Source organism: Pseudophryne corroboree, chromosome 6, assembly GCF_028390025.1.
Source record: "Pseudophryne corroboree isolate aPseCor3 chromosome 6, aPseCor3.hap2, whole genome shotgun sequence".
NCBI classification, from domain to species: domain Eukaryota; kingdom Metazoa; phylum Chordata; class Amphibia; order Anura; family Myobatrachidae; genus Pseudophryne; species Pseudophryne corroboree.
The window spans coordinates 747,554,342-747,570,554 of NC_086449.1; the positions used below are offsets into that span (position 1 = coordinate 747,554,342).

Here is a 16,213-nt window from a genome sequence, read left to right on the forward strand (position 1 = left end):
CCAAGGTGCCCAGGGCACGTGCCCCACTCACCCTACCCTAGATACGCCTCTGCTCATGCGCCACATGTACATAACTCTTGCGCTGCCCATTTACTCTGTTTCAAGTGAACACGGACCCAAATCACCTCCCCCTCCATCCCTTACCGGCGAATGGCGCCACATCGATCTCTGGCATTGACGCTGCCAATAAATTTTGGTTTCATTATTGCTCAGCTTTAACGTGACGGATTGAGATGAAACAAAGCGCAGGTTATTAAGAGTTTCCGCTCCAAAATTATGCAGTATTCAAAAAAATCGATTCAGTCGTTTGTGCGCCAACTTGGAACAAACAGACCCAACGTTCTAATAATATTAGTACAGATTATAGTTATATGTTGCTGACACTGGATATGCAGGGGAGCAGCCGCTGGGGAAACCAATGTCGCAATAGTCACAATGGTCTGATGGTGATGGTAGTGATGTTCCAATGTTTGAGTGGGTGGATCAATATTTTATAAATGTTTTGGGGTTTTTTGTTTTTTTTTATAAAATAGTTTGGGAAAAGTTTTAAATATATGTTCTTGACCTAATTCAATCATTTAAAAAAATATATGTTTTTGTGCACTTTTTTGGGGGGGAAGGGGGATGCTAGTTAGATGGTAAAAAAAAAAAAACATTGTGTCCACGGCAACCATCCAGGGCAAGAAACTATCTGGCTAACCACCATCGATGGTGAAAAAGTATACAACATCAGACATAGATCACCGATGGTTTAAACACATCGATAGTCAATGGCCATCCCTAGTCCAGAGCGAGATTATGCTGCCATTAGCAGCGTTTCTACATTGTTGCAATAGCAACTTGCCTCCCTTGCTCCTAATTAAATTGAGCCCCAAGTGTCACAGTATTCCATGCCTCCTAACTTTGGAATGCTGGCAATTAGAACAAACATGGTGACATAGGACATGATCATGATGTGATAGGGCCATGTACCTACACAATGTGGTTGTGAGCGTTTTGCAGTGGGCGAGGTCACACACCTGATATGCAAGGTAGGTGTGGCCAATCAGTGATCCCGAATAAAAACTTCAAATTGATACAGGATCGCTATGTATGTATTTACATAATCAGAAAAATAATATTGATCTTTCTCATGATCTATATTATACAGTATTTGCACTTCTGCACAGCCGTTAAAAGTAAACATGCGCAGTTAAAAAAAGAAAAACAGCCAACACATGCGCAGTGTAGCAGGGGACGCCTTGGAACAGGCAAGTTTATCGCTGCTGCAGCATTGTGATTTTTTGAATCGATTCTATCAGTATACAGATATGTCCTTATACATCTTATCTGCAGTCACGCCAAACATCCTCTAGGCACAACAGGCCGTGTGAGAATCTTTTAGCATATTTTATTGCTGAAAATATGCCTTAGTCACAACATAAAGTGACTAGGACGCATAGGGTAACTGCGCTGATTAATTTGATATGACACTTGTATATCGTATGTGACTGAGGGGGACATTTACTAATCAGTGATAAGAACGGAGAAGAGAGCCAGTGGAGAAATTTCCCCATCAACCAATCAGCAGCTCTGTATTATTTTATAGTATGCAAATTAAAGATGTTAATTCAGTGCTGATTGGTTGCCGTGGGCAACTTCTCCACTGGCTCACTTCTCCGCTCTTATCACTGCTTAGTAAATGTACCCGAGTCTGTATACGAAGCAGAACAGAACTTGTACTGGAACAAAGCTGCGGCTACAACATTGTAGCACTTTCAGAGACTCAGTAGCACACAGATATACAAGTGTCATATCAAATTAATCAGCGCAGTCTTGCAATGTGACGACGAAGCATTTTCTGGAGAGAAAAAAAAGCAATAAAAAAGACGCTAGAAGATTCACATGCAACATGGCGTGCCAGCAGCAACAATATATGACTACATATCTGTATACATACAAAGACACACATATACATATATGAATTCCAACATCACTGCATGTGAGAGAATGTTTAAAGCCAAACGTTATCAGAGTTGCATGGGACCTGGCGGATCACTCGCGCCAGGCATCTCGTACTGCATGGTGTGTTGATGCTAGATATATGAGGACACATCTGTATCATGACTTAATTGAGCCAAAAACACAATGTATTGGGAGATGAACAGTGATCCTGTGGAGATAACAGAGAACGATGTCCATCCCTAATGCAGGATCATAACTAGCAGTGTGCCAACAGCCAGGACTTACTGTAGGAGGTGGCACCCACGCTGCTCCATGTCATCTGCATCTGGCTTGTGGGGTAGGGTTGATCATTGACTGTCAAAGGCTACAAACCATTGATGGTTAACTACCACTATTAGATGGTTTTGCCATTGATGGTGGAGATCCAATGGTTCTCTACCATGGATGCTACAGAGCCCACAATTGTTTATTTTCCCCCTACTTGGTGTTGGGAGAAGGAACCTACCTCCCCCATGCGACCATGGAAGCCCCACCTCTGACCGGTCTGCAGCCCGGTAAGTAATAATGCATGAATAACCATTGGTGTGTGAAACCATCAATGGTTCTCTGTTGTGCTTTTATACCATCGAGGTTAACCATCAATAGCGACCATTGACAGTTAACCCACTGATAGCCATACCTATTGTAGGGTGCCTGGAACAGAAGCTTTTCTTTTTCCTGGTCTCAAATGCCATGTCTCCTCATCATGACATCTTGATGTGACATGCTCAGGGGGCGGGGTCAACACAGGGTGGTTTATACCCTTGTTGGTATTTTGTTAGGACTGTTGAAGCACTGGGTTGCACCCTTGCCTCCTGACACCCATTCACTGCCATGGACAACAGTTGTAGGTATCACACAGCACCCATTCACCAGTATACTCAATCTGAGCTCCCTAACCTGCCAGACAAAGCCAGCTAGGGACGGTAGGGATGGCCATCGATGGGCTGTCCATCGATGGTACCATCAGTTGAGACCATCATTGGCACTTAAAGCACCTATGGTGAACCATCGATGGTTTACATCACTCGATGTCCACCGCTGGCAAGTGCTGGCCGGGCCGTGGGTCCATAAAAAAATGGAGGCGGGGCTCAGCGGGGAGCAGGGCTAAGCTCCATGCGGGTAAAAAATAAATATTTGGTTCTACTTAGTCATCAATTGCAGAGAACCACTGGCTTTCTGTCATCGATAGCAAAACCATCCGCAATCGGTAGTTAGCCATCAAAGATTGATGGCCATCCCTAAATGGACAGTTGGAAAATATGTTCTGAGGCACAAGGGTGAGACTGACTAACCCAGAGGTTCTCAAACTCGGTCCTCGGGAGCCCACACAGTGCATGTTTTGCAGGTCTCCTCACAGAATCGCAAGTGAAATAATTAGCTCCACCTGTGGACCTTTTAAAATGTGTCAGTGAGTAATTAATACACCTGTGCACCTGCTGGGTTACCTGCAAAACATGCACTGTGTGGGCTCCCGAGGACCGAGTTTGAGAACCTCTGGACTAACCTGTAGTTTGGATCAGAAAACTGTGTGACAGTTTTGAAACCCCTTAATAAAGAGTTTATTAAATGTCCCGATTAAGCATTAAAGTTCCATTGTTTTTGAGACTCCATAAGAGGCACAATTTCCAGTACTTCTGAAAGGGTGGGTTACGGATAGAGTTTGGGACACCACCTGGGTACAATCCTGATGCACAGATTGTGTACCTCTCATTTACAGCAAGGCAGATTAATGTAAAGTAATATCTAATTGCATTAGGTAACTGATCTTACACCTTTGTTATTAAATAACTTGCATTTCATTCACAACAATACGTTGGCATACTTGGCAAAATCCGAGACTTTTTGTAGAGACATGCTGTATTGCTAAAGAGTGCATTTCTTCTAAGGACATGGGGCCTCATTCAGACCTGTTCGCTCACTAGGGTTTTTTGGCAGTCCTGCGTTTGCATAGTCACCGCCTATAGGGGGAGTGTATTTTCGCTTTGCAAGTGTGCGAACACATGTGTAGCAGAGCTGTACGAACAAATTTTGTGCAGTCTCTGCGCAGCCCAGGACTTACTCAGCAGCTGCGAATACTTCAGCCTGTCCGGGACCGGAATTGACGTCAGGAACCCTCCCTGCAAACGCTTGGACACGCCTGCATTTTTCCAAACACTCCATGAAAACGGTCAGTTGACACCCATAAATGGCTTCTTCCTGTCAATCTCCTTACGTACACCCATGCAAATGGATTCATCACACAAACCCATCGCTGAGCGGCGATCTGCTTTGTACCCATGCGACGCGCCTGCAAATAGCGGTGCATACGCAGTTTAGACCTGATCGCCTGCTGTACGAAAATGCAGCCTAGCGATCAGGTCTGAATTAGGCCCTTAATAAAGTAACAGAGGCCTCATGTTCCTTTCTAGAGTCATGTCACCAGGCGGGAACTTATGAACTGTAGATTCCATATATATAATTTCCTGAATTAGGGCAGGTTCTGTAACAGCAAAGTGATCAGCACTGCCAAGATTCCATGTCAGAAGTTCCCACCTAGGGGCATAGACTAACCATGATAATGTCCCGCTTTTTTTTGTCTCTTCCCGGTGATCCCACTGTCAGAGAGCACATGCAGAGCTCCTGTTCAGTTACCTTCCATTCACTCTGCTGTCACTGCTGCTTTTACGGCCATTATAACATTGAGTTCATTCATGGTTTATGGCCATCCAGCATTTGGAAAATTTGCTGGTGTATATTGATAAGCCTGTTCCCTAAACAGGGGTGCCATAAGATCCCTTTACTCCAAAACACCTATGATTTCCCCAAGTTCTGTGGCTGGCTAAATGCAAGCCTGAATTTCACCTGGTGTTAATCAGCCATAGAACCTGTGTAAATCATAGGTGTCCCAGATTAAAGGGCTAGTATAGCAAGCCTATGTACGGTATGAAGTTCTACAAGGCAAGAACCTGCAATGGCAGCAGCCTGAATGCAGCAGTAGGAAGTGGGACAGACTATGACAACTGCTAATTACATAAATACAAAAGAAAAATAATAACACACAATAATAGACTATAATAAACTTTGCTGTGCCATGGGCAGTGTTGCTTAAGACAGGATGTGGCTGTATACACCAATGTAAGGGAAAACAGCCCGGCCTGTACTATACTTATAGTTGTTTAAACACAAATTTAGTGTATTTACCAACACCTGACCTATGACATGAAAGCATTACTTACGTCTCAGACTCCTTGCTCACTACTAGTCCACGCTCTACAGGTAACACAAGCCACTGGTCTGTCACACTGGGGACTGTGCAGAGGTCCTGTGTAGCAGTCCTGCTCTCCCCTCACTGACTGACTGCAGTGCAGAGTGCAGCCACTTCCTGATTCTCCTCAGTTTCGATTTTTGGGAAACTTTTCATTTTTAGTTTCTGTTTTATTTCTTACTCTGAGCCACAGTGGGTGTGACATTCTGCTCATTCCATGAGCTAACAGATACTGGAGAGTGAAACTACATAAAGCAAACAGCGGTACGGTTACCTACTGCATCAGTAGATAGTGATAAGAATAACTATATACTGTATTCATCTAAGGGCTGTATTCAATTCAAGTTGCATTTCCTGACTTGTCGGATCAACAGGAGTTTATGGTCGAATCCAGATTGGACATATTCAATCCAACTTCCGTTTATCCGACAAGTCATTAAATCTGACTTGTCGGGAAGCATGTGGATTGGCGGATCCATGTGTTTTGTCGGATTCGTGGCCAAATCCGACAGGTTTAGCCCCATTTCCGACAATGTCAAACCGACTTTAAAAAAAGTGTCGGATTGGCAGTGTCGGGAACGGCCAAATCCGCTAATTGAATACTGAAATGTTCGATCCTTTCCATTGGAAAGGATCCGACATCAATTGAATACACCCATATGTGTGCTATCTTACAATGTCATTATTTTAGGGTTTGGTATATTTGTAGGGTAATGGCGGAGATGCAGTGGCTGTCCGCCATCATTAGCACAGAGGGCCACAAATGTTTTCCCCCTTTCTGGTGCAATGACATAGAGCAATCCACAAAAGCACCACCTCCACCTCTGATTGATCCAGGTTGTAAAAGAGCAGGGATTACCATTGCTTTGCAAAACCATTGATTGGTCTCTTTTAACAGTTTCACATCATCGTGGTTAGCCCATCAATGGCCATCCCTAGTCCTAAATAATCTCCAGGCACTCAGCTCCTTCCTGTTCCTGGCAGCCCTGCACCCTAATCATGATGTCACATGCTTAGGGGCAGAGTCAGTACAAGGCAGCTATGCTATGGGATACCATCGATGGTTTCGCTCATCGATGGTCATTCCTGTTCTTTCTGTGAAAGACCCGTGGGCCAATCAGAGCCTGGGGCGGGGCTCTGCTGGTGTCAGGGGCGGAGCTATGCTCTGTGTCTCAGCATCTTGTAAAAAAAAAATTGTTTAGGCCTAGCCATTGATGGAGGGAAACCATCTGGTTCTCCCCATCAATGGTAAAAGTATGCAACCTCGGTCATAGACCATCGATGATTTTGAATCATCGATGGTCGATGGCCATCCCTATATGGGCATACCTCCCAACTGTCCCGATTTTCGCGGGACAGTCCCGTTTTTTGGGGACTGTCCCGCTGTCCAACCCGCGGGCCGCAGTGTCCCGCGGTGGGGGGGGCAGTTGGGAGGCTCTGTGTCTCGCTGCCCTGCTTAGCAGAGCAGCAGTGAATAGACGCTGTGCGCATGCGCACAGCGTCTATTCACTTTAGTCAAAGGGAGGGGGGGCATGCCAGCGGCTCACAGAGCGCTGGGCATGCCCCCTCAGTGACGAAAACGGGGCGTGGCTCGCGATTGTGGGCCCTCCGCTAAACCATGCCCCTTTTTCTTAGGTCACACCCCTTTTCGGGAACGCGCGCGGCTTCGACGCGCGTTTCCCTATTTAGAAAACCAAGAAGTTGGGAGGTATGTATGGGGGGTAATTCTGAGTTGATCGCAGCAGCAAGAAAGTTAGCAATTGGGCAAAACCATTTGCACTGCAGGTGTGGCAGATATAACATTTGCAGAGAGAGTTAGATTTGGGCGGGTTATTTTGTTTCTGTGCAGGGTCAATACTGGCTGCTTTATTTTTACACTGCAAATTAGATTACAGATTGAACACACCCCACCCAAATCTAACTCTCTCTGCAAATGTTATATCTGCCCCCCTGCAGTGCACATGGTTTTGCCCAATTGCTAAAAAATTTCCTGCTGCGATCAACTTGGAATTACCCCCGTGGTCCTGATTTATACATATTAGCTTACTCTCCTGGAATGTCCGGAGACTTGTGGGTTTTCTTTCAAACAACTACTTTTTATATATTTATTCATGAGGGAATTTGTAGATATGTTTCATCTAAAGAAACAGCTACTTGTGTCCAGCGTATCTGTATATGCAAGTCCAGTGTTTCCCAAATAGTTGTCAGGACACCTTAACAGCGCATGTTTCCCATATCTCTGTGCTGGAGCACAGGTGTGTCTATTACTGAATGACCAGTTTTAATAGATCTAGCGTGTTGAGGAGACCTGGAAAGCATGCACTGTTACGGTTCTCTGAGGTCTGGGTCAGGTAGAGTGACCATATTATCCCTTTTACCTGGGACGCTCATGGATTACACAGGTTCTGTGGCTGATTAAAACTGAAATGTAGGCTTGAAGTCAGCCAGCCACAGAACTTGTGTTATTAATATATGTCCAGAATTAAAGGGATGAGGGTAGTCATTCCGAGTTGTTCGCTAGCTGCATTTGTTCGCCGTGCAGCGATGAGGCAAAAAAACTGCACTTCTGCGCATGCGTATGCGGCGCAATGCGCACACGCGACGTACTATTACTACGAACGATGTAGTTTCACACAAGGTCTAGCGAAGCATTTGAGTCGCACTGCTGGCCGCAGAGTGATTGACATGAAGAGGGCGTTTCTGGGTGTCAACTGACGGTTTTCAGGGAGTGTTCGAAAAAACGCAGGCGTGCCGGGAAAAATGCAGGCGTGGCTGGGCGAACGCAGGGCGTGTTTGTGACGTCAAAACAGGAACTGAACAGTCTGAAGTCATCGCAAGAGCTGAGTAGGTATTGAGCTACTCTAAAACTGCACAAAAAAAACTGCAATCCTTTCGTTCGCACTTCTGCTAATCTAAAATACACTCCCAGTGGGCGGCGGCATAGCGTTTGCACGGCTGCTAAAAACTGCTAGCGAGCGAAGAACTCGGAATGACCACTGAGGTGGAAACCCGGGCCGCAGCCTTTTCTTTTATTCTGTGATTTACCAACATCAAAAGATTGTATGTATGCAGAGAACCTGTGACCATAGTGGCAGGTTTTTTTTATCATTGTACAGCATACCATCCAACTGTATCTATTTGGTTGGTATAGTCCAGTTTTTTTTTATGGTTTGTACCAGCCAAAAGGGGCTTTGTACCAGGTTCAGTAACTCTGTAGTCCCACAGAGATATATATCAGAGCTGTGGGGCCACGCCCACTTTACCCATGGCCACGCCCACTGTCTTTTTTCTTTTTCTTTCTTCTTTTTTTTTTTTGTACCGATTTCCTGCTCTCTACACTATTGGTCGACAGGGTTTCGAGGTCGACATGTTCTAGGTCGACAGGTCAAATGGTCAACATGATTTATTTATTTTTGTATAGTTTTCTCCGTATAGTGACCGGGAACCCCAATTAGTGAACCGTGTCCCACAGTGTCAAGGGGTGGCTCGCTCCGCTACTGCTGTGATCAGCACAGGTTACTATTCTCAATTGTAATCCACGTGGATCGTTAAGTATGAAAAAGTGCAAAAAGAGAAAAAAAACTCATGTCTACCTTTTGACCTAGAACATGTCGACCTAGAGACCCTGTCGACCTAGAAACCCTGTCGACCTAGATACTGTTGACCAATAGTGGTCGACCTAAGTGTGGTCGACTTAGAAACCGAATACCGGTTAAACATACTAAAATATACACAAATATAATAGAACTAGTACAGACCTATCTAAGCACACACTCTCCTATCTCATGGCAAGGCTCCTGTCTCTTCTTCCTGGGAGCTACTCTCTGGTCCAGTGCACTTATTGAGAACTCACAGCGAACTTGGTAGAAGAAATTGCTACCACTGGGCATGTGCAGCAACTCTGCTCTGTCCCTTAACCTGCATGATGTGGCAGCAGCTCTAGCAATCGGGTGGTCTTCAGTATGCCGGCTGTCGGGATCCCGGCGCCGGAATCCCGACAGCCGGCATACCGACACTTATTCTCCCTCGTGGGGGTCCACGACCTCCCTGGAGGGAGAATAAAATGCCGTGCCCGCAGCGTGGCGAGCTCAGCGAGCCCGCAAGGGGCTCATTTGTGCTCGCCACACTGTCGGTAAGCCGGAAGTCAGGCGCCGGTATGATGGTCGCCGGGAGCCCGACCGCCGGCATACCATACCACACCCCTAGCAATCTTATTATATCCCATTGCTATTGTTGTCAGAATTTGAAACTCCTCCCCAGTGTTTGCCTATAGACACAGCATATGTAATCCATGGAATCTGTGTGCTCTGGGGCTAGAAAGGTAAGGTAGACACGACATTCTTCCCAAATTTAACAATTTAGACAGAACAGTTCCAGTCTGAGGGCTATCTTCCACCGTCTAAACAGCTTTGGTCATGATGGGAAAGTTGTGAGACATCTCCATATGCAGAGCAGTGGTGACCGGTGCCATACCTCCCAACATTGGGAGACGTCAAGGAGGGTCTCCCTGGCGCGGTAGAAAAGGGGGCAGGGCTTATAGAAAAGGGGGCATGGCTTTGCAGGAGTGTCGCGATCGTGAGGCAGCTCTGTGAGCTGCTGGCATGCCTGCGGTCTCTCCGTCTCATGTGAATAGACGCTGTGCGTATCCATGGAGAACACAGGGACTGTCAGGTTGGGGAGTCCGGAACCGGAACTTTGGGATTCAGGACTCCAGAATGTCAGGGCTGTTTTTATTTTAAAAGAGATTTGTATATGTAACTGGTGAGTGGGGGCAGGCGGGCGGTCAGTGGTCGTCTGTATACAATTATAAAATAGTTCCTCACGGGATGCAGTCAAAATACTGACAGCAGGATCCCGACGGCCAGTATCCCGATACATCCCGGAGGGAAGTACAGGGGCTGGGGTTAGGGTTAGGCACTAGGGGGGGAGGATTAGGGTTAGGCTGTGGGAGTGGGGGTGGTTAGGGTTAGGATGCAGGAGGTGGGTTAGGTGTAGGGGTAAGGTAAAAATACTTACACACTATGGGCTTAATTCAGGTTGGATCGCAAATAGCGATCCAACTGCAATTTTTACAAAAGCCCCACGGGCGCATACACCGGCAGAGGCGTTCATGAGGTGAAAGGGGGGCGGCAACGCTCCGTTTTCAAGATGGAGCGTTGCGGGGGCGGCGACGGAGAAAAGGGAGCGGCGCCAGTCAAACGGTCTCATCTTATAAAACCGTGACCTGTGAGGGTGTTTCAAGCTGCAAATATTCCTTCTTTTAACATGATTATTTTATAGAAGGACCAGGGGCAAACACAGGATTTAGCCAGGGGGGTTTCCATGTATATGTATTTATGCGTGTGTATATATATATATATATATATATAAAAAATGGGGGAATAAGGGTACCGGCGACTGGTGTTGTTTAAAATGCAATAGTTAAAAGATAGATTTAAAAGCCAAAAAACTATATAATGGTACAAACAAGCTTTAATTATCACATAAAAGCGGGTTAAAACATAAAAATATTAATAAAATCTTACGAATATAAAGGTCTTAGTAAAAAGTAAGGACTTCTAACTTAGCTTTTTAAAAATAGGCAAGGGAGTCACCACAGGGAGCCCAACGCGTTTCGTCACAACTGACCCTTTGAAGAAGTCAGTTGTGACGAAACGCGTTGGGCTCCCTGTGGTGACTCCCTTGCCTATTTTTAAAAAGCTAAGTTAGAAGTCCTTACTTTTTACTAAGACCTTTATATTCGTAAGATTTTATTAATATTTTTATGTTTTAACCCGCTTTTATGTGATAATTAAAGCTTGTTTGTACCATTATATAGTTTTTTGGCTTTTAAATCTATCTTTTAACTATTGCATTTTAAACAACACCAGTCGCCGGTACCCTTATTCCCCCATTTTTTAGATTCTTCCCAGCAGTACTGTACCAGTATTGCGTTCAAAAGGGTTGGCAGACACCTTTTAACAAGGTTGCGTGTGTTTTTTAGCAATTTTAGTAATTTATTTATTTTATACTGAGAACCCACCTCACAAGTGGCGCTGTGTCATTTCCTTTCTACATATATATATATATATATATATATATATTAGTGATGTGCACCGGACATTTTTCGGGTTTTGTGTTTTGGTTTTGGGTTCGGTTCCGCCGCCGTGTTTTGGGTTCGAACGCGTTTTGCCAAAACCTCACCGAATTTTTTTTGTCAGATTCGGGTGTGTTTTGGATTCGGGTGTTTTTTTTCAAAAAACCCTAAAAAACAGCTTAAATCATTGAATTTGGGGGTTATTTTGATCCCATAGTATTATTAACCTCAATAACCATAATTTACACTCATTTTCAGTCTATTCTGAACACCTCACACCTCACACCTCACAATATTATTTTTAGTCCTAAAATTTGCACCGAGGTCGCTGGATGGCTAAGCTAAGCGACCCTAGTGGCCGACACAAACACCTGGCCTATCTAGGAGTGGCACTGCAGTGTCAGGCAGGATGGCCCTTCCAAAAAATACTCCCCAAACAGCACATGACGCAAAGAAGAAAAAAAAAGAGGCGCAATGAGGTAGCTGTGTGAGTAAGCTAAGCGACCCTAGTGGCCGACACAAACACCTGGCCCATCTAGGAGTGGCACTGCAGTGTCAGGCAGGATGGCCCTTCCAAAAAATACTCCCCAAACAGCACATGACGCAAAGAAGAAAAAAAAAGAGGCACAATGAGGTAGCTGTGTGAGTAAGCTAAGCGACCCTAGTGGCTGACACAAACACCTGGCCCATCTAGGAGTGGCACTGCAGTGTCAGGCAGGATGGCCCTTCCAAAAAATACTCCCCAAACAGCACATGACGCAAAGAAGAAAAAAAAGAGGCGCAATGAGGTAGCTGTGTGAGTAAGCTAAGCGAGCCTAGTGGCCGACACAAACACCTGGCCCATCTAGGAGTGGCACTGCAGTGTCAGGCAGGATGGCCCTTCCAAAAAATACTCCCCAAACAGCACATGACGCAAAGAAGAAGAAAAAGAGGCGCAATGAGGTAGCTGTGTGAGTAAGCTAAGCGACCCTAGTGGCCGACACAAACACCTGGCCCATCTAGGAGTGGCACTGCAGTGTCAGGCAGGATGGCCCTTCCAAAAAATACTCCCCAAACAGCACATGACGCAAAGAAGAAAAAAAAGAGGCGCAATGAGGTAGCTGTGTGAGTAAGCTAAGCGACCCTAGTGGCCGACACAAACACCTGGCCCATCTAGGAGTGGCACTGCAGTGTCACGCAGGATGGCCCTTCCAAAAAATACTCCCCAAACAGCACATGACGCAAAGAAGAAAAAAAAGAGGCGCAATGAGGTAGCTGTGTGAGTAAGCTAAGCGACCCTAGTGGCCGACACAAACACCTGGCCCATCTAGGAGTGGCACTGCAGTGTCACGCAGGATGGCCCTTCCAAAAAATACTCCCCAAACAGCACATGACGCAAAGAAGAAAAAAAAGAGGCGCAATGAGGTAGCTGTGTGAGTAAGCTAAGCGACCCTAGTGGCCGACACAAACACCTGGCCCATCTAGGAGTGGCACTGCAGTGTCATGCAGGATGGCCCTTCCAAAAAATACTCCCCAAACAGCACATGACGCAAAGAAGAAAAAAAAGAGGCGCAATGAGGTAGCTGTGTGAGTAAGCTAAGCGACCCTAGTGGCCGACACAAACACCTGGCCCATCTAGGAGTGGCACTGCAGTGTCACGCAGGATGGCCCTTCCAAAAATTACTCCCCAAACAGCACATGACGCAAAGAAAAATGAAAGAAAAAAGAGGTGCAAGATGGAATTGTCCTTGGGCCCTCCCATCCTCCCACCCACCCTTATGTTGTATAAACAGGACATGCACACTTTAACCAACCCATCATTTCAGCGACAGGGTCTGCCACACAACTGTGACTGAAATGACTGGTTGGTTTGGGCCCCCACCAAAAGAGAAGCAATCAATCTCTCCTTGCACAAACTGGCTCTACAGAGGCAAGATGTCCACCTCATCATCATCGTCCGATTCATCACCCCTTTCACTGTGTACATCCCCCTCCTCACAGATTATTAATTTGTCCCCACTGGAATCCACCATCTCAGGTCCCTGTGTACTTTCTGGAGGCAATTGCTGCTGGTGAATGTCTCCATGGAGGAATTGATTATTATAATTCATTTTAATGAACATCATCTTCTCCACATTTTCTGGAAGTAGCCTCGTACGCCGATTGCTGACAAGGTGAGCGGCGGCACTAAACACTCTTTCGGAGCACACACTGGAGGGAGGGCAACTTAGGTAGAATAAAGCCAGTTTGTGCAAGGGCCTCCAAATTGCCTCTTTTCCCTGCCAGTATACGTACGGACTGTCTGACGTGCCTACTTGGATGCGGTCACTCATATAATCCTCCACCATTCTTTCAATGGTGAGAGAATCATATGCAGTGACAGTAGACGACATGTCAGTAATCGTTGGCAGGTCCTTCAGTCCGGACCAGATGTCAGCATCAGCAGTCGCTCCAGACTGCCCTGCATCACCGCCAGCGGGTGGGCTCGGAATTCGTAGCCTTTTCCTCGCACCCCCAGTTGCGGGAGAATGTGAAGGAGGAGATGTTGACAGGTCGCGTTCCGCTTGACTTGACAATTTTCTCACCAGCAGTTCTTTGAACCCCTGCAGACTTGTGTCTGCCGGAAAGAGAGATCCAACGTAGGTTTTAAATCTAGGATCGAGCACGGTGGCCAAAATGTAGTGCTCTGATTTCAACAGATTGACCACACGTGAATCCTGGTTAAGCGAATGAAGGGCTCCATCCACAAGTCCCACATGCCTAGCGGAATTGCTCTGTTTTAGCTCCTCCTTCAATGCATCCAGCTTCTTCTGCAAAAGCCTGATGAGGGGAATGACCTGACTCAGGCTGGCAGTGTCTGAACTGACTTCACGTGTGGCAAGTTCAAAGGGCAGCAGAACCTTGCACAACGTTGAAATCATTCTCCACTGCGCTTGAGACAGGTGCATTCCACCTCCTTTGCCTATATCGTGGCCAGATGTATAGGCTTGAATGGCCTTTTGCTGCTCCTCCATCCTCTGAAGCATATAGAGGGTTGAATTCCACCTCGTTACCACCTCTTGCTTCAGATGATGGCAGGGTAGGTTCAGGTTTTTTTGGTGGTGCTCCAGTCTTCTGTACGCGGTGCCTGTATGCCGAAAGTGGCCCGCAATTCGTCTGGCCACCGACAGCATCTCTTGCACGCCCCTGTCGTTTTTTAAATAATTCTGCACCACCAAATTCAAGGTATGTGCAAAACATGGAACGTGCTGGAATTTGCCCAGATGTAATGCACGCACAATATTGCTGGCGTTGTCCGATGCCACAAATCCCCAGGAGAGTCCAATTGGGGTAAGCCATTCTGCGATGATCTTCCTCAGTTGCCGTAAGAGGTTTTCAGCTGTGTGCGTATTCTGGAAAGCGGTGATACAAAGCGTAGCCTGCCTAGGAACGAGTTGGCGTTTGCGAGATGCTGCTACTGGTGCCGCCGCTGCTGTTCTTGCAGCGGGAGGCAATACATCTACGCAGTGGGCTGTCACAGTCATGTAGTCCTGAGTCTGCCCTGCTCCACTTGTCCACATGTCCGTGGTTAAGTGGACATTGGGTACAACTGCATTTTTTAGGACACTGGTGAGTCTTTTTCTGACGTCCGTGTACATTCTCGGTATCGCCTGCCTAGAGAAGTTGAACCTAGATGGTATTTGGTAACGGGGGCACACTACCTCAAGAAATTGTCTAGTTCCTGTGAACTAACGGCGGATACCGGACGCACGTCTAACACCAACATAGTTGTCAAGGCCTCAGTTATCCGCTTTGCAACAGGATGACTGCTGTGATATTTCATCTTCCTCGCAAAGGACTGTTGGACAGTCAATTGTTTACTGGAAGTAGTACAAGTGGTCTTCCGACTTCCCCTCTGGGATGACGATCGGCTCCCAGCAGCAACAACAGCAGCGCCAGCAGCAGTAGGCGTTACACTCAAGGATGCATCGGAGGAATCCCAGGCAGGAGAGGACTCGTCAGACTTTCCAGTGACATGGCCTGCAGGACTATTGGCTTTCCTGGGTAAGGAGGAAATTGACACTGAGGGAGTTGGTGGTGTGGTTTGCGCGAGCTTGGTTACAAGAGGAAGGTATTTACTGGTCAGTGGACTGCTTCCGCTGTCGCCCAAAGTTTTTGAACTTGTCACTGACTTATTATGAATGCGCTGCAGGTGACGTATAAGGGAGGATGTTCCGAGGTGGTTAACGTCCTTACGCCTACTTATTACAGATTGACAAAGGCAACACACGGCTTGACACCTGTTGTTCGCATTTCTGTTGAAATACTTCCACACTGAAGAGCTGATTTTTTTGGTATTTTCACCAGGCATGTCAATGGCCATATTCCTCCCACGGACAACAGGTGTCTCCCCGGGTGCCTGACTTAAACAAACCACCTCACCATCAGAATCCTCCTTGTCAATTTCCTCCCCAGCGCCAGCAACACCCATATCCTCATCCTGGTGTACTTCAACACTGACATCTTCAATTTCACTATCAGGAACTGGACTGCGGGTGCTCCTTTCAACACTTGCAGGGGGCGTGCAAATGGTGGAAGGCGCAAGCTCTTCCCGTCCAGTGTTGGGAAGGTCAGGCATCGCAACCGACACAATTGGACTCTCCTTTGGGATTTGGGATTTCGAAGAACGCACAGTTCTTTGCTGTGCTTTTGCCGCAAGTCTTTTCTTTTTTCTAGCGAGAGGATGAGTGCTTCCATCCTCATGTGAAGCTGAACCACTAGCCATGAACATAGGCCAGGGCCTCAGCCGTTCCTTGCCACTCCGTGTCGTAAATGGCATATTGGCAAGTTTACGCTTCTCCTCAGACGCTTTTAATTTTGATTTTGGGTAATTTTTTTACTGATCTTTTGTGTTTTGGATTTTACATGCTCTGTACTATGACTTTGGG

The 16,213-nt window shown here is 46.4% G+C and overlaps 1 protein-coding gene across 2 annotated transcripts in view; it reads right to left on the minus strand.

Moving 5' to 3' along the window:
* The window catches only part of RNF213 (ring finger protein 213), a 680,515-nt gene extending 675,155 nt beyond the window's left edge, over nucleotides 1-5,360 (minus strand). The window contains exon 1 of one of the 2 annotated variants that reach the window (XM_063928518.1): nucleotides 5,202-5,360. The gene's annotated coding sequence lies outside the window, so the exon portion shown is untranslated. Of the gene's footprint in view, nucleotides 1-4,617; nucleotides 4,735-5,201 lie in introns of those variants that run through there. The other variant, XM_063928521.1, reaches the window with a different exon arrangement.
* Between the last annotated feature and the right edge of the window lie 10,853 nt (nucleotides 5,361-16,213).